The following is a 23,390-nucleotide window of genomic DNA, read 5'->3' as shown; positions in this document are numbered from 1 at the left end:
AGCCCTTAGCACCATATTGATTAGAGCGTGGTTCATGAGGTGTGGATTCCCCCCTCATGATTTAATTGGCATTAATACGGATTATTTAGCCCATGATACATGTTGATACGGATCCAGATACCCAAGTACGTCATTTCAATAGATTTCGCTTCAACTTATTCCCGCAATTATAATTCCAATTTTAGAATTTATTATCGCAATTTCAATTCCAATTTTAGGATAATTTAAATCACTTCCACCACAATTCCAATCACCCATTTACAAAATTAATTCTATACAATTAAAATCCACCTCCTCGTGAGATCGACACTCGTCACCATTAGTCTATACTACAATAGATTCGTGCGCTTGCGAGTACATTAAAATTTGCACAACAAGTTTTTGGCGCCGTTGCCGGGGAGGTAAGTAATTTTAATTCATAGAATTAATTTTTTTGAATAATTTATTTTAAATTGTTTTCTTGTATTTTTTATTAAAAAAAAAAAAAGTGAATCCGCATTTAGAGGTTAGTATTTCTTTTCTTTTTCTCTTCTTTAAAATTCTGTAATTTAATTTTCAATTTATTTTTTCTTTGTAATTTTTGTTTATTTTATTAATTTAATTTTTAGTTAATTTATTTCACGTATTTGTTTTTGTGTATTTTTATAGAAAGGTTGTAATAGCGCAATAAGGTTAGTATCGTAATTTCTCCCTCTTCTTTATTTTTATTTGTTTTGTTCCCATCTTTATTTTTATTTTATTTGTTTTGCATGCATGGTCGTAGGTCATTATTACCTAATCTTGAACCTATAGACATTGAACTAGAAAAAACACTTCGCACACAAAAGCACATTAAAAATAAATTTGGAATGGATTTACAAGCACCACAGGAGAGGCCATTTAAGGACTATTTTAGTCCCTTAGCTAATTTGAGCACATCATGTATAAGATACCCAAATGTAGCTGCTAGGAGTTTTGAATTAAAACCTAGTGTGCTAAATTGTCTCCCCACATTTTATGGCCTAGAAAATGAGGACCCATATAATCATTTGAATGATTTTCATGCTATTTGTCAAACATTTAAATATGAGAATTTTTCAGATGATGATGTAAAACTTAGACTATTCCCATTTTCTTTAAAGGATAGAGCTCGTTCATGGTTAAATACGTTGCCTGCTAATAGCATTTCATCATGGGAACAAATGGTAACTAAATTTTTGAATAAATATTTCCCAGTGCATAAAACCAATGCTATTCGCAGGGAAATTTCAGAGTTTACACAAAGAGATGACGAGCAATTTTTCGAAACGTGGGAGCGATTCAATGGGCTACTCTTGAAGTGTCCACATCATGGGTACGAAAAATGGCACCAATGCCAATACTTTTTGGAGGGATTATTGCCGAATGTGCAAGAATGGCTAATGGCAACAAGTGGAGGAGAGCTAATGTCAAAAAGCGCAACAGAGATTTGGGAATTCTTCCAGCGACAAGCGGATAATTCTCAACAACGGAGTCGATCACTCAGGAATACTAGAAGAATTAAGGGAGTAAATGAGGTTCAAATTGGCGAGTCAACTTCGGGAATCAAAGAAGTCAAGGAGATGGTTGAAGGTCTCGCTCGACAAATAGCATCGTTATCGACTGTTAAATCAACAGAACCACATGACCATGACTCATACTCTGATCAAGCCAATGCCATAGGTGTAATGAGAAAACCATCGAATTACAACCTATACTCCAACACATATAACCCTGGATGGAGAGACCACCCCAATTTTTCATGGTCTCAAGGATTCCAACAGAATGGACCAGCAGCTCCAGCTCCAGCTCCACAAATTCCTCAAGTTCCTCAAGCCTCTCAGCCCCCATTTAGACCATTCAATCAGAACCAGAACTACTCTCAACCCAGATCATGGGAGGATTCATTCCAGAATTTCAAGAATGCTACTCACTCTATGATTGAGCAACAGAACCGCACCATTGATGGACTACGAAATGAGTTGAGAGCAGGCTTCAACTCACAAGCTCAATCAGTTTCAAGCCTCGAGAAGATGGTGGGACAACTTGCTTCTTCAGTTCAGACCTTGGCAATGACTGTTGAGAAAGGAAAATTTCCAAGTCAACCAGTGCCTAATCCTAAAGGGGTACATGAAGCAAGTACCAGTTCACCACAGCAGCATGGAGAGGTCAAAGCAGTCATGACCTTACGAAAAGGAAAAGAAGTCGACAACAAAGTGGAGATGCCGGTGACAAAAGAAAATCAAATTGTACCTGTGAATGTTGAAGACTCACCACCGGAGGAGAAAGAAGAAACCAACCCACGAGAGTACATTCCCAAGGCTCCATTTCCTCAGAGGTTAGCTAAAGGAAAAAAGGGAAAATCCACAGGTGAGATTCTCGAAATCTTCAAACAGGTAAGTGTCAATATCCCTTTGCTTGATGCTATAAAACAAATTCCATCTTATGCCAAGTTTCTTAAAGACCTTTGTACTAAAAAGAGAAATATGCATGTTCAAAAGAAGGCATTTTTAACAGAAAACGTTAGTTCTATACTCCAACATAAAATTCCTTTAAAATGCAAAGACCCAGGCTCCCCCACTATCTCATGTAGTATAGGGAACCACACAATTGAGAATGCTTTGTTGGATTTAGGAGCTAGTGTAAATCTTTTGCCTTACTCTGTATTCGTGAAACTTGGACTGGGAGAATTACACCCAACTTCAGTGGTGTTACAGCTTGCAGATCGGTCCACGAAAATACCTCGTGGTATTGTGGAGGACGTGCTTATCCAGGTAGACAAGTTTTATTTTCCTGTTGATTTCATTGTAATTGACACTCAACCAATACAGGATTCAAGAAAGCACATCCCCATTATTCTAGGCCGACCTTTCTTGGCAACTGCAGATGCTCATATTCAATGCAGGACTGGAAATATGCAGTTGTCCTTCGGCAACATGACTATGGAGCTAAACATTTTCAACATTGCCAAACAACCTCACAGTGCAGATGATGGAATTGTTGATGTGGATTTAATAGAAACAATAGTTGATAATACTTTTCTTTCAAACCTTAGTGATGATCCTTTACAAACATGTTTAACTCACTTTGGTTTGGATTTTGATATTGACAGATCGGTCGAAGAGGTCAACGCCCTACTTGACTCAGCACCATCCATGGACACTAATAAATGGAAGTCAAGAGTTGAACAACTAGCACCATCAGAGAAGAAACTCATTCCATCATCAGAATCACCACCGAAACTCGAGCTTAAACCATTACCCAATACTCTGGAATATGCATTTTTGGGAGAAAAAAGTACTCTGCCGGTAATCATCTCATCATCCCTAAATAACGAACAAAAAGGTAAGTTGTTGGATGTTTTGAAAGAGCACAAAAGGGCATTAGGATGGACCATAGCGGACATAAAAGGTATAAATCCAGTAGACTGCATGCATTACATTCACCTTGATGAAAATGCTAAATCTACTAGGGAAATGCAACGTCGGTTAAATCCTAATATGAAAGAAGTTGTTAGAACAGAAGTCCTTAAGCTATTAGACGCAGGTATCATTTACCCAATTTCTGATAGTTCATGAGTCAGTCCTGTACAAGTTGTCCCCAAAAAGTCAGGAGTCACAGTAGTTACCAATGCTGATAATGAATTGATACCAACTAGAGTAACTACAGGATGGCGTGTATGCATTGATTATAGAAAGTTGAATTTTGTCACACGTAAAGACCATTTTCCTTTACCATTTATTGATCAAATGCTTGATAGATTAGCAGGCCATGAATTTTATTGCTTTCTAGATGGCTACTCAGGATATAATCAGATTCCCATAGCACCAAAAGATCAAGAGAAGACCACTTTCACTTGCCCTTTTGGCACATTTGCATATAGGAGAATGCCATTTGGATTATGTAATGCACCTGCTACATTTCAACGATGCATGTTGAGCATTTTTTCTGATATGGTTGAACGATTCCTTGAAGTCTTTATGGATGATTTTTCTGTCTTTGGTGACTCGTTTGATCAATGTTTACATCATCTAACGCTAGTTCTGCAGAGATGTACCGAGAAGAGCTTAGTCTTGAATTGGGAGAAGTGTCATTTTATGGTAAAACAAGGTATTGTTCTCGGTCACATCATTTCGAGCAAAGGTATTGAGGTTGATAAAGCCAAGGTGGATCTCATTTCTAATCTTCCTCCACCTAAAACAGTCAGAGAAGTAAGATCTTTCCTTGGGCATGCTGGTTTCTATAGACGTTTCATTAAAGATTTTAGCAAAGTTTCTAGACCCTTATGCAATTTACTTGCTAAGGATGTACCTTTTATCTTTAATGATTCATGTCTTATGGCTTTTGAAAAATTAAAGCAATTGTTGACATCATCACCCATCATTCAGGCCCCAAACTGGAGCTTACCATTTGAGCTTATGTGTGATGCATCTGATTATGCAGTAGGAGCAGTTTTAGGACAAAGAGATGACCGAATTCCTCATGTTATTTACTATGCTAGTATGACATTGAATGATGCACAGTTGAATTATTCAACTACTGAAAAAGAAATGCTAGCAGTAGTGTTTGCATTAGAGAAATTTCGATCTTATCTCATTGGTTGTAAAATAATTATATTCACAGATCATGCTGCTCTTAAATATCTTCTCACAAAGAAAGATGCAAAAGCTAGACTAATTCGTTGGGTGTTACTTTTGCAGGAATTCGACTTGGAATTCAAGGATAAGAAAGGCACAGAAAATGTTGTGGCGGACCACCTCTCTCGTCTCCATTTTGACACAATTACAGAGCCATTAATATTAAATGAGTCATTTCCAGATGAACAATTAATGAGTGTGGAAATATTACCTTGGTATGCTGATATAGTTAATTATCTTGTTACAGGTAAGCTTCCAGAGCATTGGACCAAGCAAGACAAGGCTAAATTCTTTGCGGAAATAAAGAATTTCTTTTGGGATGACCCATATTTGTTCAAGTATTGTGCAGACCAAATTGTTAGACGATGTGTCCCTGAAAATGAAATTCAGAATATTCTTTCATTCTGCCATGAACAAGCGTGTGGAGGCCATTTCAGTGCTAAGAAAACAGCAACTAAAGTTTTACAATGTGGTTTCTATTGGCCAACTATATTTCGAGATGCTTACACTTTCTGTTCTTCATGTGGTGTCAACGAATGGGGAGCATTACACGAAGGAACATGATGCCACTAAATCCAATTTTAGTGGTTGAGATTTTTTACGTATGGGGTATCGACTTCATGGGACCTTTTTCCCCTTCTTTTGGCCATCAATACATATTGGTTGGTGTTGACTACGTATCGAAATGGGTGGAAGCAATTCCATGCAGAACCAATGATCACAAAGTGGTGATAGGATTTTTAAAAAGCAACATTGTTTCACGCTTTGGATTCCCTCGAGCGATAATCAGTGATGGTGGTGCCCACTTTTGTAACAAAGCATTCAAAGCTCTTTTGACAAAGTATTCAATCACACACAAAGTGGCAACCCCGTATCATCCGCAAACCAGTGGCCAAGTTGAGATCTCCAATCGAGAAATAAAGCACATATTAGAAAAGACGGTGAGGCCAGACAGAAAAGATTGGTCATTAAGACTTGATGATGCATTATGGGCATATAGAACGGCTTTCAAGACCCCGATTGGGATGTCACTCTACAGGCTAGTGTATGGAAAAGCTTGCCACCTACCTGTGGAACTCGAGCATCGTGCATATTGGGCCATCAAGAAATTCAACTTTGACATGCAGCAAGCCAGCTCAGAAAGAAGATTACAACTGGCAGAACTTGAAGAAATTCGCAATGATGCATACGAAAATGCCAAGATTTACAAGCAACGAATGAAAGTCTTTCACGACAAGCAAATTATGAGAAAATCTTTCACTCCAGGTCAGAAAGTGCTTTTATTCAATTCTCGCTTGCATCTATTCCCAGGTAAGTTACGCTCTCGATGGTCTGGTCCCTTTATTGTTCATACTGTTTTTCCACATGGGGCAATTGAAATTAAGGACCCAAAGAACGGTGTCACGTTTAAAGTTAATGGTCAAAGATTAAAGCCATATCTTGAGTACCAACCACATGGAGAAGACACCGAAATAAATTTGAGTGACCCACCAGATTTGAATTGATTTTTTTCTTTTTGTTGATTTGATTTTTCTTTCTTTCTTTTTATTATTCTTTTGCTAATTGAAATTATTTTTGCATAAGTGTGTTTGTTTTACCATTAAGTTTTTTTTTTCTTATCATTGTTAATCATGAGTACCATACTTAGACCGTTCCTCCTGAACATTCTTAAACCACTTCAACGTGTCAAAACTCATCTCAAAAAGCAGATTCAATTTTGTAAAACACAACGCATTTGGGCTCTACAACCACCAGAGTTAGTAGCTTATGTTGAGGGTTTAGAACGCCAACTCAGAGACATTGAGAGAAGTGTTTACGACATCCAGTTGGAGCTTGAGGTAAATTCAATAAGAGGACGATTTTAATTTTCTTTGTGTTTTAATTTGTTTTTCTGTTTGTGTGCTTTAGTTTGTTACCCCGGTGAAGTGGCGGATAACGGTACTCCGTGACAATAAAGTCGGTTACTTCAGTTTCCCACAATAACTGACATTCTGAGGCGAAAGTATGGACAGAAACGAGATTCTAGCGAAGCTTCACAAGTGATTCCCTTCACTTCCTCAGAATGCCCTCCTTACGATCTATAAAGCTCGGACCGAACGTATGCGATTACTCATGAAGAATAACATACCTGCTGACATTTGTTGGTTAATCGAGGCTAAAGTACGATCGGCAGGTGAGTTACCTCCAAAATTTATTGCATTCATGCCTGGTTGTGGTAAATGAAATTATGCAAGAAAACGACGAGCTCGAAGAATTTCTGTTGCTTGTCACAAGTGTGCCCGAATGAGTTGCGATAGAAACCCATGTTCTTTAGGAATGGTGTCTGATAACAGAGAAGATAAGATTCAATTCATTAAGGATGGCTTGAATAAGGAGTCATTGGATGATATCCTTCTGTCTCTTGAAACGCATCCCAGTGGATATGTGCAAGGAGCGATTCTCCAGTTATGGCCATTATTCCAGAAAGAGCATGCACGATATAGTCTCGGGAATCTGACTATAAACGACCCTGTTTGCCAGTTTATAAGAAAACTGGATAGGAAGCCTATCCTCGACCCATAGAGGGCGTTCAAGCCGTTTCTGGACGTAAAACCAGAGGAAGATGTGAGCCACAGTCGCAACTACGTGTAAATATCCTTTTACTTTACTGTTATTTTATTTCATTTCACTGTTGTTTTACTGTTTGCATTATTGTCTTTAATAATTTTATTACTGTTTGTTTTTTCCTTTTTTACTGTTTCCTTTTTGACTTACGAGCCATATGCTTTACGCGTTATTTGACATTGACATGCTACCTCATACACAACTGTGACCCATATTCACCAAGACTCTTAAATGTGATTTCTTTTGTCAAGCACTCACAAATTATTTTTGAGAAGTATCACAATGGCAGCTACTCCCAATAGACAATTCAAGAACATTTGTGTGCTTTCTGGATTTACCTATGGCAAACATAAAGAGTTCGTGGAGGCAGCCATAGATCTTGGTCGAAGCATAGCAGCGAGAAAATTACACTTGGTGTATGGAGGAGGTAACCGAGGGTTATCAAAAATGGTTTCAGAAGCAGCTTTTATCAGAGGAAGTCAAGTGTTAGGCATCATCCCAAGAGTCCTAAAACCATTGGGCAGTTCGTCTGACTCATCAACTGGAGAAGAGTTAGTCGTCTCAGGTATGCAAGAAAGAATAACTGAAATGCTTAATCATGCTGATGCTTTTATTTTCCTTCCAGGAGATCTTGCAACACTAGAGGCACTTATCACACTAGCATCTTGGGCCCATCTGCACATCCACCAGAAACCCATCGGTTTGTTAAATGTCAATAACTTTTATGATGGCTTTATCGCATTTCTTAACCATGCAATAAAAAACTATTTCCTTCCTTCTAATGTAAAAAAACTCTTTATTTGTGCTCACACTGCTAATGAGCTACTTGATATGTTACAAGCTTATAAACCGGAGCCAGACCCCTGGACCTTTGTGTTGGAGCGACCAAATAATGATGGTAACAGTAGCCGCAGTAAGAAGTACAAATTAGATTTAACTCTCCGCCTGTAAATATTTTCTTCTGTGTTGCACCACCCAGGTGATGTCTTCTAAACTCTACTTCTTTCCTTTAAAACATTGAGGACAATGTTTCGTTCTGGTTGGGGGGAGAGAATAGTCGACAATTGTGGAATCTTGGTTAAGTTTTTACTGATTTTTTGTTGTAGAAACTAACTGTTGCTAACATTTTGTGTTGAAGATGGCTGAATATGGAGTGTAGTTACTCTAGAAACGCATCTTCATCGTTTAAAAAACAAAAAAACAAAAAAAAAATTGTTTTCTTCCTCTTTCTCCTTTATAAATATATATTTTCAAATTTTTGAGTCGAAGATGGCTGAATATGGAGTGTAGTGCCTCTAGAAACGCATCTTCTTAGTTAAAAAAAAAAAAAATTTCTTTTTCTAATTAATTTTTTCTACATCATTTTCACATTTCTGCATACATATTTTCCTTTCATGTTTAGAATAGGTTGGGGGGTAGAATGTTGTTTAAAAAAAAAAAAAATTTGTGTTGTTTGTTTTAACATTGGATGACATGATTAATTTCAAATTTTAGTATTTGTATTATCTTTGGTCTTAAGTGATGTTATGCTATGTTTGCTACTTTACATGTTGATGTCGGAGACAAATATGAGTTGCTTGAAGGAATGAACATGTCATAAATAAGTGCCAAGTGAGTTGTTGAGCCTATCATTTTCTTGGAGAGTAACCCTTTTGCCCATTCTCTATACAGCTTAGCAGTTTATTATTTTATACACGATCTCTAGATTTCTTTTAAGTTAACCCTTTAAAAAAAAATATGGTAAAATTAAAAAAAGAAAAAAGAAAAAAATGTGTGTTGCTACATTGGGAGGCCCATCTAACTAGTAGATATGGATAATTATTTAGAGCCCTAAAAGACGATGGAAAGGCCATCTTTGATCCGTTTGAGCCTTTCTAGCCATCCCTTTTATTAAATATCCATAGTTACCCCTTTTGAGCCTTTAAAAAAAAAAAAAAAAAAAAGAACAAAAACCTTTTCTTTGTCAACTTATCATCTTGACCCACTCCGATTTGGAGTATTACCCAATGTCTTTTAAGTTCCATCACCTATTTATGTTTGAGAAAATGTAAATAATTATGTTGTTCAGTGAAGTTATGCCAAATAAAAGCAAAAAAAAAAAAAAAAACATAAACCAAAGTTGTTGTTTCAAAAGAATAAAAATAACAATAATAGGTGAAATCCACCTTGCAACTTCCAAAAAAAAAAATTTCTGCATTTTTCTCAAACATACACTTTGTTTTCCTTATTTCCTTTCTTTGTTAGCCATATCCCTAGCCTACGTTACGTCCTAATAAAAGTCCTTCTTGATTTTAGGGAACTATAGTTTGAAGTAGAAGCTAGTTATATGGGCTAAAAAGATGTAGTGATGCATAATAAAAAAAAAAGATAAATAAAGTGGGTTGACTAACATTTTATTTGACTTGAGATCGTATTATTTCTAAGCTGAGGGCATATTTATTTCATCTTGGTGAGAGCATGTGATATCATTTCTTTATTATTTTCTCTCTCAATTACCATTCATTGGAGTGACTATGTTTATTGGGTTTTAATTTCTTTGTGAGAGTGTCACTACTTCCAGTGAGATTTTGGGGTTTGACATGTCATTCTTGAAAGTAGCTATAACAAAGTCTACTGGGCTGATTCATGTGGATGGTTGATGTGGGTGTGATATTGCTTTAGACTGGAGATAATGCTTATACTTTTATTTGATTGCTATCATTAATCTGATTGAATAAACACGAGTGTTTCTAAAAAAAAAAAAAAAAAAATATTTTGAATTTGAATTTTTTTTTCGCTTTATTTGCTAGGGACTAGCAATAAGCTGGTTGGGGGGTGTGTTGAGTGTTAGAAAATACATATTTATAAAGGAGAAAACCGTCATTTTACATTTCAAGTCTTACTAACAACCCTTACTTTTATGTATTTAACCTTCTTGTGATGTAATTACGTGTGTGTTATTTTAATTAAGTATTTTATGTATTTTAGGGGCATTATAGTCATTTCACAATAAAGGAGAGATCAGACGGCAAAACGGACATCACTTTTGAACTCAGGACGGTCGAAAACCTTAGGAGGAGCATAAAAGGAAAAATGGCACTATTCACATGTACGGTACTATTCACGTATACGGTACTGTCTACGTTACTGTTCACGACACTGTTCACATAGACGGATCGATGACGTGGTATTGACCGATGATGTGGCATTGACTGATGAGGTGTCACGATCCTGTTGGACTAAAATTCTTATGTACTGTTGATGGTGACGTGGCAGCATATCAGTGGACGAAAAATCTCGCGTACGGTGCATGCATCACACAGGATTATTTTCAACCAAACCGCGTTACTGTTCATCCGGGTCAAACCGTGTTACTGTTCATCCACGTGGTCAAACCGTGGACTGTTGACTGATGACGTGGCGCAATCCTGAGCGTCCAAACTGTTTTTAATCCGATGGCCATGATTTACTCCATGTATCTATAAAAAGGGGGCCTCCCCCCCTAATTTGATATCTCTGAATCCATTTTTGGGATCCATTTTCTGTAATTCCTTCTCCATCTTGTATTTTCTTTGTATTTTAATAAATTCCCATTTTGCCCCTAGTTCAATTATGAGTGGCTAATTTTCTTTCAAGCTTGGGTTGAAGGTGAAGTCTCAACATGTGTCATGGGCTTTATTTGGTAAATTTATTTTCTTTTCCCCTCTAGTTTTTGTGGATGATTTGACTTATCGTCGACAAATAATACTGATCTTGTCTAGATACCGCCTTGGTTACACCGGCTCTCTAGTATAAGGTTATTATTATTTGGCACGATAAGCCCTTAGCACCATATTGATTAGAGCGTGGTTCATGAGGTGTGGATTCCCCCCTCATGATTTAATTGGCATTAATACGGATTATTTAGCCCATGATACATGTTGATACGGATCCAGATACCCAAGTACGTCATTTCAATAGATTTCGCTTCAACTTATTCCCGCAATTATAATTCCAATTTTAGAATTTATTATCGCAATTTCAATTCCAATTTTAGGATAATTTAAATCACTTCCACCACAATTCCAATCACCCATTTACAAAATTAATTCTATACAATTAAAATCCACCTCCTCGTGGGATCGACACTCGTCACCATTAGTCTATACTACAATAGATTCGTGCGCTTACGAGTACATTAAAATTTGCACAACAGCAACCATGGCGAATTTCCCACAAATAGGTAATCAAAACATCATCGCGACATCTCGATCAAAAATTGAAAGTGCGCAATTGGTCCAACCAATCAATTTCTTATTCTTTCGAAGTTCTCTCCGAATTTTTGAATAGCTTACCCCATACTTTGCTCAAGTAAGAGGACGGAGGTGTAGGTGTTCTCATACCTAAACTGAACCTCGTGCCGCTAGGGTATGCTGGTTTTACTCCACCCTCGGATCCTCTTTGACCCTCCCTCTCTTTGTCTAGGTAGCTTTGTCGTGCTTCCGCAGAAAGGCTACCCCTGGGCTATTCACTCCGTTGCCCATCTTGGCTTTACATAGATCGTCATGATTTAGGCATATTAATGGCGATAAATGAATATAATCCGCATTCTAAGATCGAAGTGGCAAAAAATAAAGAAAAAACCCACATCATATTTGTTGAGAAAGAAAATGCATTTATAGATACCGAAAATGTTGATCAATACATGACTTAGCTTTGTTACCCTGATGAGAATGGGAGACCGCAAGATCTCCTATCATTTTCATTTGAAAATTAAAGAAACTCTAAAGTTGCAATTGACCAACATAGGGTATTTGGGGTACCTCATTTGGCCTACCACACAAAAACATTAAAGAAAGCAAATAACAGCAAAAGACTAAAGGTTAAGACACTGTCCTTTAGTAATATTTCCGTAGCATTGCAGCATTCCAGGGGTGCCTCACGATTGTCTCATCCATGTGGAGTAGCCTGTATGCACCTGACCCAACGGGTTTGTCGATGCGGTAAGGTCCTTCCTAATTTGCCCCAAAAGTGCCTTCGTAGGGTACCCTAGTGTTCTGAGTTACCATTCTCAAGACCAAGTCTCATTTCTTGAAGAATCGAGGGCGTAACCTTTTTTCATATAGACCCAAAATGCGATGCTGATATATGGTTGTCCTCAATTCTGCTCTAGCCCTTTTTTCGGCCACCAAATCAAGGTTGGAAGCAATCAATGAGGTGTTCTCGGCCTCATCAAAATATTCAACCCTGTGAGAGGGTACCCCGATTTCCGCTGGAATCACTGCGTCAACACCGAATGCGAGGAAAAAATAGGTCTCCTAGGTGGAGGTGTTTTGAGTAGTTCGGTAGACCTACAGAACCTCAGGTAGCTCGTCTACCCATGCTTCATTTCTTTCTTCTAGCTTCTTCTTCAAGATACCTTTGATAATCTTGTTAATGGCTTCGACTTGCCCATTACATTGGGGATCGGCAGGTGTAGCAAATCGGTTGGCTATCCTAAGCTCCGAACAAAAATTTTGAAATTTTTCATTATCGAATTGCTTGCCGTTATCACTAACAATTGCATAGGGGATCCCAAATCTGCAAATGAGGTTCTTCCAAAAGAATTCCGTGGTTTTTCTTTCTGTAATGCTTGTTAGTGGCTCTGCTTCCGCCCACTTTGTAACATAATCTACCGTCACGATTGCATGTTTTGCTTGCCCCTTCCCGGTAGGTAACGGGCCAATGAGGTCCACTCCCCATATAGCGAAGGGCCAAGGGGAAGATATAACTGTTAGCTTCTCTGAGGGTAGGTGGGGTACCCTGGCGAACCTTTGGCATTTGTCACAGCTTCGTACCATATTCTTGGCATTTTCCCGCATGGTAAGCCAGTAGTACCCCTGACGAAGAGCTTTTTGTGTCAGTGATTGTGCTCCATAGTGATTGCCACAAATCCCCTCATGTATCTCCTTTATGACATACTCGGCCTCGTCACTTCCCAAGCATTTAAGCTAAGGAAGAGTGAACCTTCTTCTGTATAGGGTATCATGGATCAGGCAGTACCGCGCGGCTTTATACTTTAGTCTTCTTGTTTCACTTTTATCTGAGGAGAGGTCTCCGTTCTTAAGGTACCTTATGATAGGGAAGATATGCTACCCGCTTTCAAAGAGTGAAACCTTGACTTCGCGGGGCCCGTGAATGTGTGTAAACATCCTACACATGGCACTCTCATCTACACCCTTGATAAGCATTTGGTCGCGGTATAGCTCAGCATGCTCCGAGGGATCAGTGGTACCCGAGTATTGGGGTATCTGAGGCATGGCGAACGCCTCGGGGAGAGCTGCCTTTCGAATCTCCATAGTGAATGGCGATTGGTGGGTCATTGGCGTTGGAGCAGCTGTGATGTTTTGCTTCTCGGAGAGGAGCTTCACTTGGGCTTCCAGGTTCTCTATTTTTTCCACAAGTTTGTGGGGTACCTGATGATGTCGCCGCCATTTGAAAGCCCTTTTGGCGTTTAACTTTTCACAGAGATCCTCGTGGGTACGCTTTGCACGCCTCGTACCCTGGCTGCTGCTGGAATTGCAAGAGGCGGTGTAATGCGTCTCGGGAGCCCACTGTTTGAAACTTAGAATGAGTACCCGATGGCCTATGCTTTGGCTTGTTGGCCTCGGGTACCTCTTTTCTGACCATACTTTGGTCATCCTTTTGAGGTGGTGGAGCATCTAGTGTCACTGGTGGAAGTGAACTTTCGGGTGCCCGAGATCCAACCGCCCTAAGTATTGCATGGGCAAGATCCTCAAAACGCTTGTGAGAGATGGGTTCATCATCTTGGCGGATACCTGTTGATTGCTTGATACCCTTGCCCTTGCTGAGACGGGCTACCCTTCTTACGGTATCACTACCTTCACTGCTGCTGTCATCTCCCATCCTTGTAGGATCCACCATTAAACCTTCGGGAGGTGCGTCGGGTGCTATGTATTGGAGTACACACAACAACTAGTTTGGCAACCACAGTGGAGGCTTCTTGTGCGACTCCCCACAGACGGCGCCAATTGTTTTCAATAGATTTTGGGGTAGAAAAAGTCAAACCTATTTAGAACAATGAATTTGTATTTTTGGGGGAGATGAGGTACCTCACTAGTTTGTTGTATGCAGTGCGGTGTATTTGAAATTTGAGGGAGGTGAGAAGGGGAGAGGGAGTGGTAACAATAGTGAAAGGTCAAAACCAAAAGATGTGTCCTTCAAAATGGGCTCCACGCTTGTAAAACAATGAAATAGAGGTTAGAGGTGAAGCCGGGGTACCTCAGCGTTCACACTCTGACGCTCAAGTTAGCAAACTTAAGCTTTTATGACAAAGAGAGCTGGCTAGCCCTCTGTAAATTAGGGTTTAAAGTTGAAGAAAACCTATTTTTTGGAGTGTGAGTGTTAATGGTGAGTGAGAACATGATGGAGAATGAAACCTAGGCACCTTTATATATGGAGTACTTCAGCTGCCATGTGGCGTACCCTTTTTCGCTAACGTCCTTTTGCCTTTTTATGATTTTTGGGCCGTTATGTGCATGTTCGCGGCGTATCTCATCCTTTGGAAACGTGGCGCGCGCTGGAGAGTGGTTCAGGGTACCTCTGCAGTAGTTGTCGGGTAGGCGGCTGAGGACCACTGTCCTTGGGACAGTGTCCTTCACTTTTGGCAGAGGTAGCAGGCGGTTGTCCCCCCCCCTTTTGGTACGACGTTCTTGATTCCTAATTCTGACAAAATCGAATAATATCTTTTAAGAGATAGAGACGTTTCTCACGGCGGATATTTTCGGAGGATTCTCTTGCATCTAATTTACCGGGTACCTCGAGTTACATGGGGTACCTCAATTTATGTGGGGTACCCCTAATTGTGCGGGATACCTCTATTTGTGTGGGGTACCTCTATTTGTGCAGGGTACTTCTATTTGTGTGGGGTACCTTAAATCATGCCGGGTACCTCAGATCGTGTAGGGTACCTCAGATTATACTGGAGTCATTGCATTTGTCGACACGTGACGCTTTACTGCCTTTTCTATTTTTCCCTCAAACATAGGGATGGCAAAATCCGGGTCCGGGTTCGGTCTTTCCGGTTCCGGACCCGGATGACAATTTTGCTATACCGGACCCGGATATAACCCGGATATTTTAATTTCGGGTTCGGACCGGGTTGAACCCGGAAAAATCCAGATTTTCGGATTGCGGGTTCCAAACCCGGATATCTATTACAATTTTTTTTTTCTCTCGATGTTACTTCCTCAAATCTCCAAATCTCAAATCACCAAAATCCCGAAACCATAGCTAAATGAATGTTGAGGGAGGATTGCTGAGTTTTCAGATTTTTTGTGGCATTGGTGTTGTCGTCGGCGTCGAGGAGAGCATCGTCAGAAAGTTGCAGTGGAGATTCAGGAGTTTCTGGTGACAAAAAACCAGCAAGAGTGGCCGAAAGCAGCTGTCAAAAACCAGCAAGAGTGACAAAAAATGAGGATCAGCCTTAACGTGCGCATTCCTCTTTGTCTTCTTTTCAATACAAAGATTTTTCCAAGTCATTTGAGTGAATGAAAGAGAAATTGGAGAAGAAAGAAAGCTGTTGCAGTGGGTTTTAATGAAAAGAGAAGATGAAGAAGAAAGAAAGAGAAATTGGAGAAGAAAGAAGCGGCTGCAGTAGGTTAAGACTTAAGGCATTAGGGTTTTTTTTTCTTTTATACTTAAATTATCCAGGTCCGGGTTTCAGACATCCGGGTTAAGATAAAACCGGATCCGGACCGGAATGTATCCGGGTTCAAAATATCGTTTCCGGATCTGCATTTTATTACCTTCAGGTGCGGGTTAAACCGGGACCGGCTTATCCGGGTTTGTCCGGGTCCGATCCGGGTCCGGGTTAATTTGCCATCCCTACTCAAACATACTCGATATTCCTTTTGTATTTTTTTCTTTTACAAAGAATATTGTTATTTTAATTATAAATCAAATTATTTTAATTATGTTTTAATTTTATTGAAATAAGAATGTTTAAATTATTTTTTAAAATGTGTAGATGTAAGCAAAAAATACCATAATATTATTTATAAACAAATTGTGAATAAAAACAATTGTCAAAATTGAAGGGGCGTGCATGCAATACACCTGCGGACCCAAAAATAAAAGCAAACTTATTTGATTTTTTTTGTCTTTTAAAGGTCCCACTCCGGTAGTTGAAGAAAGAATATTTATAAGATACTTATGAATTCTAGAAGTTCATATTCTAGAATTTCTCTACAAGACTATAACCAGTTTTAGATTCCAGTTTCATGAACTTTATGCGCTGTATTGGATATTGTATGCAGGCGCATGCATCACATTTCAAATCATGAAGGCAGTAATTGCTTCGCAATGGAAAAACGACAAATGAAGCCTTCTAAGTTCATTCATTGGACTACATTAGGGATGACAAAAATCACTACGGGGACGGGTACTCTCGGGAATTTTTCCCATTCGGAGAGGATATGGGGATAATTTCATATCTAATTTCTTATTCGGGGAAGGGACAGAGAAATTTTTTTACCCAATTTCTTATTCGGGGAGGAGACGTGGATGAGGTGGAATCCCCATCCCCTACCCATTTCCCCATTTTAATTTTTAATTTTATTTTTAGTTTTTAAAATTACTAGTAAATAAATAATAAAATTTGAATTATAAAATTATAAATATTGGTAAAAATAACAAATATCAAAATATTTATATTATTAAACTTTTAGGCCTAATTAACTAATTAAAGTCCTAAATTTTTATTTAGAACATTAAAAAAACCGGGTAAATTCTATTAGCCCAAAAAATTTGTTTTAATTTTAATATTCATTAAATGTTTTAAACTTAAATCTATTTTTTATTTATTTATAGATGTTATAATTGCCCACAGCGAATCACAATTTTAATATCTAATTTAATCTAATCTAATCTATTATTTGCTCTTGATTTACTCCGACTTAACTATTATGTTGTAAAGGGAATAATCCACATTTATAAAGTGCCCACGCCACCATTGAAAAAGTTAATTTTGAATCTAAATTCGATTTTATTTGTAACAATTTGTATTAGACTATTAATTTATTCACGATAGTTTGTAAAAGAAGTTTGTATCCCTTACATACTGCGTTACTTACTAATTTAATGTATGTGCCTTTTGTAATGGATATTAATGTAAGATATATTTCAAACTTTACTTTTATTTGAATTTTTTATTTTAAAATGATTAACTCAAAATCAAAAATAAAAAATGTATTAATTATTCGGGGATCGGGGACCCTTGGAGATCCTCTGTTATTATTCAGGGAAGGGATGGGGATTCTCTTAAGTAATTCTGACGGGGACGGAGAGGGGACGGGGATATACGCAAAATATCGGGGATGGGTACGGGGAGATTGGTCCCCTCCCCTCCCCATTGCCATCCCTAGACTACATGTAAGTTTGAATATTATTCAATAAAAAAATATGAGTGTTGTGCGTCTTAAATTTTTTTATCTTAAAAATGATATAACATTCATTAATTAATTAGTGATAAAATTTAAATTTTATTAAAAATTCCTAATCACTCAATAAGTGACACACCATTTGAAATAAATTTTGAGTTAAAAAATTTAAAATATTTATTAATACTCATAAAAAAAAATCAAATCTAATACAACAAATACAATTCAACCAACAAAAATAGAGATCTCAAGGTGATATTTTGAATGCTCAAAATAAGTATTAGCAAGAGAATCACATTCAAGCCGAATATGTGTGACCAGCAGCCCTTAGACACAACAACCTCTAAAACCATAACAGCAGTATAGAGTTAAACATAAAATGATGAATGGACTTTCAAAGACATAGCAAAACAACCTCTGAAAAAAAAAAAAAGCATTAACTCAACGAAAAACGACCCCACAACAAGAGGCCCTTTGGCAACACCGTCAGTATCCGTTGAGAAACTTTAGCACCATGTATACCTTTTCTGTTGATTAGTCAAGCCTCAAAAAGGCGAACCAACAAGCCGTTCCTGTTTGTTGGTTCTCGGACTATTATTTTGGACGCTGGAATCTTTCACCACATACAAGACACAACAGCAACAAACGTAAGCCATACAAATTTAAGAGGATGGTGATTCAACTTATCCATCTTGATAATCAAATGCCAAGCATTTCTACTTTTTCAGACATCCTGCATAAAAGAAACGAGCCGTTAGTTCACTCCCTACAGTGAGTACATTGAATTCACACCACAATCGGGCTAGATCATGATTTATATACATATATAAGATGATTAGATATGTAAAGTAATTTCCGTTCGATAATTTTTTCTGTTAGGGATTAGATCATAAGTAATGTTCCTATTGAGCATTAACACAATTTTTTATAATCTCAATAAAATCAATAATATTATATCAAGCCCTAACAAAATTCGTATACGTGGTATATAATTTTGTTTCTTCATATTAGTCTCAATAAATTATGTTTACTGAAATATTATTTTAGTTTAGCCTATATTAAAAGAAGTTTCTACTTTCGCGACTGTTTTAAACATGCATGATACATGGCTACAATTTACTTTAAGAGTCCACTAGATTTTGAAAACCTTTCAGATGAAATAATAATTAAAAGAAACTATCGAAGATATTTCTAATCAATAAACAACTGTCATCAATGATAAAACCACAAATCACTCTTTATACAAACTATTTTATACAGATTTATGTGACATAATAATTTTTCTCTAATGACACCACTTAACTTAATCCCTTTCTCACTATGTAAACGAGGTTTGAACCCTAAATCTATTGTTTTTAACACAAGAGATTTTACCAATTCAACTAGTTGGCAGCTATATTGGATTGAAAAAAACCACTTATTTCAACAAATGATTAATATAATTTTTATTAGTTTGTATATTTTATTCAACGTCAATTTGTATAAAATAATTTAGACCTAGAGCTTGTGGCTCTAGCAATACTTTTTTATATATTTTCCTCCTCGGATTGTTATTAAATCAAAATGTACATTATTGAAAATTGATTTCTTAGAAATATTTGAAAGAAAATTCAACCTGCTCTGCTAGATATTCGCACCATCACATATCTAATGGGGATTGCTATAAACCTCCGGGCCATCGACATATGTAATTTGTCTTTTGAAATTCATGAAAAAAAAAATCACCTACGGCCTCAGTACTCTACAGCCGGCCGCACGTGTATTGATTGGGGTAGAAATATTGAATGCTGTAGAAGTATTATAATATCTTTATTTTCTTCGACCCCTCTCATTACAGACACGTTAACGACACGTTAACACTTGACTGCTGTAAATGAATAGTATTGCTTCTAATTCCTGGCCTAGTATCTTTATATAGGGTAAAGAAGACATGTATCTCTTTGCAGGAATTTCTCCAAGATTCAGAGAGGAGGAAAAAAAAATTATTCATTGATTATGATGATGATGCCGACTGGATTCAGGTTCAATCCCACCGATGAGGAGCTTATTGAACTTCTTTTTAGGAAACTTTCAGGTCAGGAAATGCAGCTTTATGGCGATTTCATTGTGGAAAGAGGTGTATATGAGCTTGATCCCCAGCATCTTCAATGTCTGTTAAGATCTCTTCTTTCTTCTCTCTCATCTCCATATTACAAAGTTTTGGTTTGTCTCATTTATTTTTGGTCCTTGAGATTCTATCGCTGCTTAGATTCACTTCATTTTTTTAGGGCTTTGCATTTCTTCAATATGCATGTGTTGAGCTTCGTTCTTTCATTTTTCTTCTCTCACAGACTCACACCATCATTTGTTTTCCTTTTTTGATCATTCTGTGATGCAGGTGCTTCACTTCTTCTTCTTTTTTTTTTAACCCCTCCCAATTGATTAAATGTTACATGCATTATAGCATGACAGAATTTGTTTTAATTTTTTGCACTTTTTTTTAAGGGTAAGGAAGCACTTGCGTTCTTTAGCTTGTACCTTTTCTCAGATCATCGTTTGTTTTCCTTTTTTGATCATTCTGTCATATGCTTCCCTTCATTTTTTTTTTTGACATTGATTAAATGTCACATGTAGCATAGCATGATAGAATTTGTGTTCATTTTTTGCACTTTCGTTCTCTAGCTTATAGCTTCTGCTCCCTAGTTTCTTCTCCAAACTTACTGATTTCCTCTTACAATTTGCACGAGAAATTTTAATTTCCTCAATTATGAAATTTGCCCACCGGCCACTTTTTTTTTTTTTTCAATTGTTACAAATCATGTCCACTTTTTGCTCCCCTCGACGGAACTCTAAGCTGGCAAAATGTATAACTTGTACAGCATCTTCAATTTTAATCATCGTATATCTTCCAGAGTTATCGAAACCCTCTCTGCACATGTAGAACTTGGGTAAATTAATTTCCCTTTAGTCACTAAGGTTTAGGTTAATTACCGAGTTAGTTTTGCCGTTACTTTAATAATTATTGGATCTAATTTTTAAGGAGCAAAATTATATTTTTGCCTCATAAAACTTAAAATTCAAATTAAATATTAAATCATTGAATGAAGTAAAGAATAATTAATTAAATAGATTTTATTGGACTATATATATAACAGAGATGTTTTGCAGAAGTTTTGAAACACAGGAGTTAATTAATTAACAGCGCAATTTTTAGTAGAGATAGCAAAATTCTTTAAGAGCTTGGGGCTCCACAGGGATATGCTCCAAATGGGGTGAAATTAAGATGATTTTTGGGGAATAAGGTGGAGATTTGGGGGAATGGGGGCATATAATTTTTAAATTTTTGAAGGGATAAGACTTGGTTTTGTACTTTCTACCCTATCCCAATTCATATTTTTAATTTATTTATTATTAATCTAGGCATTTTTCTTTTGATATTGTTCCGATATATGTTGCAGATGGTTTTTTTAATTTTTATTTAAATTTTGAATACTATTGCAATATACTAATCAAGGGTTTGTTGGAATTGATTTTACTTTTATACAACTAATCTTATGTAGTATTAGTAACTACTATAAAAGAAAATAAGTAAATAGTTAATGTAGAGGATAAGAAAACTGTTTCTTGTATTGGGATATATTCTCCATCCTCAATTAAATTTATTGAGAAATGGAGTAGGAAGTAAGGGTTAAAATAGTAAACACGATGGAGAATGGAAAAGGTTTCTGTCCTAATTAAGATCGAATTCACCACTTCCAAAACTATGTTAAATTCTTTTGCACGACACATTAAGGGTTTATAATTGTAAGATTTTTGTCTTGAACCTGTTTGGACTAATCTCTAAAAACACCTTGTTCTTATGTTTCCTTTTTAGTAATTTATCAAAACAAAATAATAAAGGAGCTTTATTTTGTTATGCTTTATATATTTTAATTAATTCTTGTTTGTTACTTTAAAATATTAATTATAGAGTACTATTATAAAAAATAAAAATCACTGAAATAAGAGAGACACGTTGAAATAAGATAATTGATTACTAAAAGAATTGCATAGAGTTGCAGATAGGATCAAGATATGAAAAGAATCGAAGTAAAGATGAAAACAATAATGAAAATAAATTACAAACACTAATTCTCTTAGTCTTTATCAAATAAAATGATTGATTGTAAACCAACGTAAAGATTACTTTACCAGTCTTACTTTAACTATGAGTTGATATTGTACATGCAGGGGATTACAATGTTGCACTATCCACCAACGAAAGATTTTACTTCTGTTTGAGGGAGAACAATTCGAGAGAAGTTTCAGGTCGAGGATGGTGGAGAGCCTAGGGATGGCAATTTAACCCGGACCCGGATCGGACCCGGACGAACCCGGAAAATCCGGTCCGAGTTCAACCCGTACCGGAACAAATTAAATCCGAAATCCGGATTGAATTTTATCAACCCGGATGAATCCGGGTCCGGTTCCGGGTTTGGGTGAACCCGTAAATCCGGAACCCGGACCCGGACATCTGTATTTAATATAAATTGAAAAATTAAAAAAAAAATTAGCCTTGCCCTAATTCACCGCCGCTGCCAAACATTTCCACTCTCTCCCTTCTCTTCATCAAATCATCATCAGGCCAAACCATTTTCTCTCTGTTCAGCCCTTTTCTTCATCAAATCATCGTCGCCACTCACCATTGCTTCGCTACTTTGCTGTGTTCATGTTCATCATCATCAGAGGCGAAGAAGATCGATGAAGAAAGAATACAAAATTAATTAAAGAATACAAAATAAAAAACCAAACAGCAAAGGAAAAAGAGCACCAAAGGAAGAAGAAAAGGAGATCAGAAGTGCAGCCGCAGCAAAGGAAGAAGAAAAGGAGATGAGAAGTGCAGCCGCAGCAAAGGAAGAAGAAAAGGAGATTAGAAGTGCACCCGCAGCAAAGGAAGAAGAAAGCAAGAGTGGAGATGAGAACAATGGCTTGAACAACATACGTGATTTTGAAGACCAAAACCCATTCCTCCCCTTTTCGGCTTTTCTTGGCTTAACCCCACAAAGCCCAATTTGTCATCATCATCGCAAAATTTGTCATCATTATGTTTGAAAATTGAATTTTGTATGCTCTATTGCCTTTGAATTTATTTATAGTTATTTGATGTTGCATTATTTTTCCATTGTTGTTGGTAATAGGTTAAAGTTGTAAGGAGGAATTCACAGTGGAGAGAGAGAGAAAATCGTGTCTGTTTAGCAAGCATCCGGGTTCTAAACCCGGAATCCGGAAACCCGGATTTTTCCAGGTTGAACCCGGACCGGACCCGGAGTAAAAATATCCGGGTTTATATCCGGGTCCGGTATTTCAAATTTCCATCCGGGTCCAGAACCGGAAAGGCTAAACCAGGACCCGGACCTGGATTTTGCCATCCCTAGGAGAGCCACAGGCCGTGTTAAGAAAGTTTATGCTAATTACAATAATCAAACTTTAGTTGGTTTCAAGAGACCTCTTACATTTCACAGATTCAGCAGAGATGAACCTCATGATCCTAGGACAAAGCGTAACAAAGCCATCAAGACTAATTGGATTATGCATGAATACGGCCTTGAATCCTACACAACGGTTTGTACCATCATTTCTTTGCACTTTTTTTTTTAATTTAGTTTAACTTTTTTCATTAGAGTAATACCAAATATCAATAACTAACGTTACAAAATAAATTAGTTAGTCGAGAATATGGAGGTAGTAACATGCAACTAACGCGATCATCATTTAGGTTTTTTTTTAGGAAAAAAAA

General features: G+C 37.2%; 1 non-coding gene across 1 annotated transcript; it reads right to left on the bottom strand.

Annotated features, from left to right (window-relative positions):
- Positions 1–1,232: 1,232 nt before the first annotated feature.
- LOC112100480 lies at positions 1,233–1,336 on the bottom strand. Its single transcript, XR_002906850.1, has one exon. It is a non-coding gene; the product is annotated as a small nucleolar RNA R71 (small nucleolar RNA).
- Positions 1,337–23,390: the final 22,054 nt, after the last annotated feature.

Source organism: Citrus clementina, unplaced genomic scaffold (genome assembly GCF_000493195.1).
Source record: "Citrus clementina cultivar Clemenules unplaced genomic scaffold, Citrus_clementina_v1.0 scaffold_3, whole genome shotgun sequence".
Classification (NCBI taxonomy): Eukaryota; Viridiplantae; Streptophyta; class Magnoliopsida; order Sapindales; family Rutaceae; genus Citrus; species Citrus x clementina.
The sequence above is the reverse complement of the archived record's forward strand: the minus strand, read 5'-3'. Positions and strand labels throughout refer to the sequence as shown.